Source organism: Scyliorhinus torazame, chromosome 1, assembly GCF_047496885.1.
Source record: "Scyliorhinus torazame isolate Kashiwa2021f chromosome 1, sScyTor2.1, whole genome shotgun sequence".
NCBI lineage: Eukaryota > Metazoa > Chordata > Chondrichthyes > Carcharhiniformes > Scyliorhinidae > Scyliorhinus > Scyliorhinus torazame.
Window position 1 is genome coordinate 45,904,584 of NC_092707.1, and position 6,794 is coordinate 45,911,377.

Genomic DNA, 6,794 nt, shown 5'->3' on the forward strand with positions numbered 1-6,794 from the left:
CTGGTCCATTTTGGTGCAACTGCTGCCTTACTCTTGAGTGTAAACAGGCTGGCAAACTCACACCCAGTTACCGAAGATTAATGCTCTGAGGAAACCTGATCGTTACAAAAAAGATTGGCAGGCATTCAAGTCACCTGATGTTCCAGAGGTTTCTTTTGGTGGTTTTAAATGTTGTGTCAAGCACTGTTGAAAAATAGTGAGCGCCTCACATCCCACTGACACCACAGTTATGGACATCCACACTTCCAGGGTCTCATCACTTGTTGGTGTCATGAGAACAGTCTGCAAATTCCTTCTTCTTGCACCCCTGGTTGGTCCCCAAATTCAATCCTCTGTAGCCTTGGAGATGTTCCAAAATTTTGCAGCCCATCTCCTACTTTCACCAACTCTCTATCACTCCTGTGCTTGCTGACCTACTTTGGCTCCCAGTTTAGCAATATCGTGACTTCAACATTTTCATTGTTACCATCGGTCCCCAGGTAAGAGGCAGGATGCTCCAATTGCCGACGCCGAAATCGCAATCAGTGATTGGCCAGGGAATCACTTTTGACTGCGAAATTGGGGGCGGCGCCTGTTTTCGAATACTCCACTCCCTCCAAAATGGTGTCATCGCTGACCATTTGGTCGTAATACTAGACACATGCTCCGGACATAGCCTCAGAATGGGAGAATCCAGCCCAAGGTTTCTCAGATTTGTTATCCTGGACGAGATTCTTCAATTTGTTATACTCCAGATAAGATACCCCCAAATTCTTAAGCCTCCAGGTGAGGAGGGATGAGCAGGCTCCCTTTCTTTATTCAATCGCCTTAGTTGGTTGCAGAGATATTACTTCCAAAAGCGATCCCTTCCCTTGTGGACACTTTTTCCCAGTGCCAATATATTTACATTTAAATGAAGTCAATTTAACCAGACTTCCTTGAGTTGAAGGACGTGTGTGTTTATTCACTACTAAATGTGAGGAATAGAATGGAACACACGCACAAACATTTACAAATATTAGAAATGAGAAGTGAGTTCAAAATAAGTTGAAGGAAAATATACAAATCAGCGTATAATTTGTCCTTGAGGAGTAGATGGTGAAACACTGTAGCCATTGAGATTCATGATTCCAGTAGTGCTGCCTTCAGCAGTTGAATAGTTGGTTTCAAGATTCCAGCATCCTGAAGTTCAGCTGAGATGTTGTCTAGCTTTCTTTTGAGCCCTAGCTTTGCTGACTTGGCTTGCATCAGCAGCCAGAGAGAGAACAAGACTTTTATTTTATCTACCTCAGAGCAGGGGTGACTGCTGCTGTATTTATACTTCTGTGGCACACACTCTGATGCACTGAGCACTAGTCCCAAATGGCAATGTTTTCCAGCTACCTTTTATCCCAGTTCCTTGGATATTTCTGGAAGGCGAAAATCCCACAAACCATTAATTAAAAACAAAACAAATTTAGAGTACCCAATTATTATTTTTTCCAATTAAGGGGCAATGAAGTGTGGCCAATCCAGCTACTCTGCACATCTTTGGGCTGTGGGGGTGAAACCCACGCAGACACGGGGAGAAAGTGCAAACTCCACACAGACAGTGACCCGGGGCCGGGATCGAACCTGGGTCCTCAGCGCCCTAGGCATCAATGCCAATCACTGGGCCACCCAGCTGCCCTCACAAACCATTCATGACATTACATGTATGATATCATTCCTGCTGAGTTGATAATCAGCTTCCATTATCTCCACAGGAGATGGCAGTTTGTTTCTGTATGGCTTGCATGCCTTTGATCTGTCCCTTTCTGGAAACTGAGTGTAACTTCCATTGTCTCTCTCTCTCTTATTATCACCCAATGGAGCAATTCAAACAGTGACAAAATTTACATTCCCAGAATTTACATCCTCATCTATCTATGGTTTGTATATCCATTTTTAAAAACGCATTTAATTTAAAAGTTCAAAAGGTCCATAGGTAATTTAGAGTTTTGTCCCCACCATCCTGATATAATCATTGTTTCCACATTCCTCCATGGCCTCACCACTCTTTGAGTGGAATCTTCCACTCTAAAGTCTAAGCTTGGTTGCAGACGTGGAAGTGAGAATGATTCCTGCTGGGGTGGGGGTGAGTGGGGGGAATGGCTGACTATGTGCGATCTTGCACTAGTCAGCTCATTGAGCATGCATATGCGAGCAGTTTGTCGCTTCACGCAGTGGGGGCAGTTAGACAGGAAGTCACAATTCCTGCTGCAACCTCATGTGATTGAAGGTGCAGGCGCCGTATCTAAAGGACACCCAGGGAGCCTGCACCACCCCTTCCAACACTTGCCTGGCCACTTACCCAGCCTTTCCCGCTAACCCTTCCTCCTTTCCTTGGTTGCACTTCCATTCACCCGGTCTCAAGTGGAGGCTGGCATTTACAGACGATCCGCCAGAGAGGACAATGCAGCGGGAACTCATCGTTAATCATGAGAGATGTCTAACTCGACTGTTGCACGCCACTTTGTCCATAGCTGACAAAGTGAGCGTTCTAATTTCTCGCTGGCAGGGAACTTTATTTGGAGGGGGAACTTAATTCTGGTGAGATGACCTTTTATCAGGTATTTTTTTCCCCATAGAATTCCTACAGTGCAGAAGAAGGCATCAAGGGGAGGTTGTGGAAGCAGATACATGAACAGCGTTCAAAAGGCATTCCAGCAAATACATGGAGAGGATGTGTATAGAGGGAAATGGCACTAGGATGTGCTGCGGGTTTTGTCCAAGGATGGTATCATGACCGGTACAGGCTTGGAGGGCCGAAGGGCCTGTTCCTGTGCTGTATTGTTCTTTGTTCTTTTAGGCCATTCAGCCCATTGAGTCTGCACGACCCCCTGAAAGAGCACCCCACCCGGCCTCAATCCCCTGCTCTATCCCTGTAACCCCACCTAGCCTACAATCTTTGGACTGTGGGAGGAAACCAGACGAAACCCACGCAGACACGGGGAGAAAGTGCAAGCTCCACACAGGCAGTCACCCAAGGCCGGAATCGAACCCAGGTCCCTGGAGCTGTGAGGCAACAGTGCTAGCCACCGTGCCAACTCATCTAATTATGGCCTTTTGGACATCCCTGAATTTAATCACTGGACAATTGTTGGCAACCCTTTCAGTTGACGATAGGCCCTAAACACCAGAATTTCTTTCCTGCATCTCTTTGCCTCTCAACCTCACTTTCCCCCTTTAAGACATTCCTGAAAATCTACCTCTTTGACTAAGCTTCGGGTCATCTAACCTCATACCTCCTCATGTAGCTCAGTGTTACAATGTTTTATAATGCTGCTGTGAATCTTTGTGGAGACGTTTTATTCTGTGAAAGGTGCTGGTTGGCATTGGTGCCGCTAATGGTTTGAACAGCCAAGCACTTTTTTTTCGCAATAAATGTTTCAAACCCATGAAGACTTGAGGTAAAGTTTGAAAGTACAAAGTTAATCCCAGAGGACAAATACAGCCAGCGTACATTAAATAATTAATGTAACTCACAGCTCCAAAATATGCAATGTGGTAATTTAATATTAACAACAATTTAATAATGAAATATTCATATGGCTTTAACTTCTATTCCCAGGAGTAAGTTAGGAGATGCAGTCAAATCGAAGGTTTGGGATGGTTGATATATAGAATACAGGCACTAGGAGTGAATTACATGCTGCAAGGGCTTAACAATGTATGCAAATTAATGAATACCTGAGAGTCAGTTACAGGCTAAGAATCTAATCAAGGACTGGAATGTTTCACATGTGGAATAATGGATCTGAGAGACTGAGTTACAGGCCAGAGGGTCACTCAGACTGAGAGACATCTGTTACATAAGAGCCTACTTGTTCAGACTATTTGTTCACTTGTGAAGCTTTTTCTCTGCTTCCAAGACACACTTCAGTTAGCACGAGACTGTGATTCTTAGCTTCCATTTTTGGGATCAGACAGATTCTTTTTTCTTTAATGGACTGTGCTGATCTTTCTCAGCAACGCTCTTTTTAAATCTTTTTCTTAAAGTTTTACATTTTTACACTGTACATTTGTTAAAGAAAGATGAAACGGTTACAATTTGCAAGTTAATCTTTTTCAGTATCACCCCCCCCCCCCTTCCCCCTCTCCCTCCCTCCTTGCGCTGTTTCAGGGTCTGTTCTTTGACCCTTTCACCGTGGGTGGTTGTTTGGTGATTTTATGTGTGCACTGCCCTCCTTCTCCCTTCTCCCTCCTTATCGCTTGGCCTCCCCTCCCTTCTTCTCGCCTCTTCCCATCCTGTTGTTAGCCTGCGTTTGATGGTTCTCTTTCGGGTGGCTTTGTGTTGGGTCCTCTGGGACCTGTGTCGGCCACTTTCTGGACTCTCCCTTGTTGTTTCCTCTGGTCTCACCCCCCCCCCCCCACCCCCCCTCCCCCACAATTTCCCCCCCTTCCATTCCTGTCAGCTCCCTCTGGTCCTGGTGGCTCCCGTGCGTCCCCCTCCTCCCCTGCTCTATAAGCCCTCTTCCCCAAATATAGTTCTGGCTGGTATGATACCCCAAAGACTACCACTCTCGGGCATGGCTCCACCCTCACCCCCACCACCTTGGACAGAGCCTCGAAGAAGGCTGTCCAAAATCCAATAAGTCTGGGGCAAGCCCAGAACTTAAGGGTGTGTTTGGCTGGGCTTCCCTGGCACCGTTCACATTTATCCTCCACCTCCGGAACAAACTTGTTCATTTGGGCTCTTGTCAGGTGTGCTTTGTGCACCATTTCTAGCTCCATGAGACTTAGTCTTGCGCAGGAGTTGACCCTGTTCGGTGCTTCGCTCCAGAGTCCCCACCCTGTTTCCGTCCCTAGCTCGTCCTCCCATTTTTCTTTTGTTCTGTCCAGTGGGGAGCGTGTCCTTACTAAAACTCGTCCGTAAATGTCCCTGCATTTCCCCTTTCCCAGAGAGTCGACGTCCAGTAACTCCACCAACATTGTGTCTGTCGGGATCCTTGGGTACGCTGTTGCCTCCTTGCGGAGGACGCTTTTGCCTTGCAGATGTCTGAGTTCCTGTCCGTTCGGTAGTTCCAGTCTCTCTGTCAGTTCCTCTAATGTTGCTAGTCTGCCCCGTGTAAAAGTCCCTAGCCGTCAGTTCCCCCCATCCTGTCTCCACCTCTTAAAGGTGGCATCTAGCATGGCTGGTGGAAACCTTCGGTTGCTGCAGATGGGGGCCATGGTGGACTCCTCGGTCAGACTGAAGTGCTGACTCATCTGGTTCCAAGTTCTCAGAGTTGCTGCCACCATTGGACTTGTTGAGTGCATTGCTGGTGGGGTTGGGAGTGTTGTTGTGGCCCGGAGTGTCGTTCTTGTGCAGGAGGACTCCTCCATCACCACCCATTCCGTAATTGGTTCCTTCACCCACCCCTCACTCTCTCGGCTGTGGCTGCCATGTGGTAGTATTGCAAGTTTAGGAGGACCAGGCCTCTCATGCTTCTTCTCCTTTGCAGTACTGTTTTGAGGATTCTTGGATTTTCCCCTCCTCACACAAACGCCATAATCATATTGTCTTTTGCTTGGAAAAAGGCCTTGCAGATGTAGATCAGTATGGATCTGACCCTGGGCAGTTTGCTCATCTTGATCATCTGCACCCTCCCCTCCAGGGAAAGCAGGAATGCATCCCATTTTTGTAGGTCCTTTTTTACTTCCTCTGCCAGATTGGCCAGTTTCCACTTATTGTCCGTGTCCAGTCGCGAGCTATCTGGATCCCCGGTAGCGGAGTTTGCTTCAGGCTATTTTAAATGATAGACCATCCAGCTTTGCTCCGCCCCCTCTCGGGTTCACCAAAAATGCTTAACTCTTGTCCAGGTTGAGTTTGTAGCCTGAGTAGGCTTCAAATTCTCCCAGGAGCTTTGTGATTTCTTTCATGCCGCTTTGTGGGTCCGAGATGTAGATGAACAGGTCATCCGCATAGAGTAAGACTCTTCAGATTCCCTGTCAGCCTCCATCGTCATGCAGGGTGGTCAGCACCAGCTCAATTGCTAGGGTGAACAAGAATGGGGACAGTGGGCATCCTTGCCTTGTGCCTCTGTGCAGCTGGAATTATTCAGAGCTGGGGGTGTTGGTCTGAAAACTCGCCTTGGGGGCTTTGTACAGGAGTTTCACCCATGAGGTGAACCCTGCCCCCAGCCCAAACTACTCTAGTACCTCAATGAGGTACTTCCATTCGACTCTGTCGAGGGCCTTCTTTACGTTCAGGGAGAAATGAAAATGGCTCATTGTCACAAGTAGGCTTCAAATGAAGTTACTGTGAAAAGCCCCTAGTCGCCACATTCCGGCACCTATTCGGGGAGGCTGTTACGGGAATCAAACCGTGCTGCTGGCCTGCCTTGGCCTGCTTTCAAAGCCAGCGATTTAGCCCTGTGCTAAACAGCCCCATAAGGAGAGGAGAGGATCACCTCTGGTGTTTTCTCCCCGGACGGGGGTCAGTATCACATTCAGCAGCCATCTGATGTTCGCGGTTAGCAGTTAACAGTTAACAAAGCCTGTCTGGTCCTTGTTATATCCGTGGTAATATGTTATATTCTTTGTCCTTTGTTCCAGAATGATCCAATGTATTGTTGACAAAGAATTCACCAATCAAAAGATTGAAACAAAACTAATTTATTGTACACTATTAATTAACTGAAGTTCAAACACTCTACTGAGCTACATATGATAATTAAGTAATATTGAATCTGTCTTGCAGTACTCATTGATCTAAATCGTCACTATCTACACTATGATCTAACCTTGTGTTAACTCTGTCTAATCTAATCTCCTTCTAATGCTTTCACCATGCTTCTCCATGCAGCTTTTCC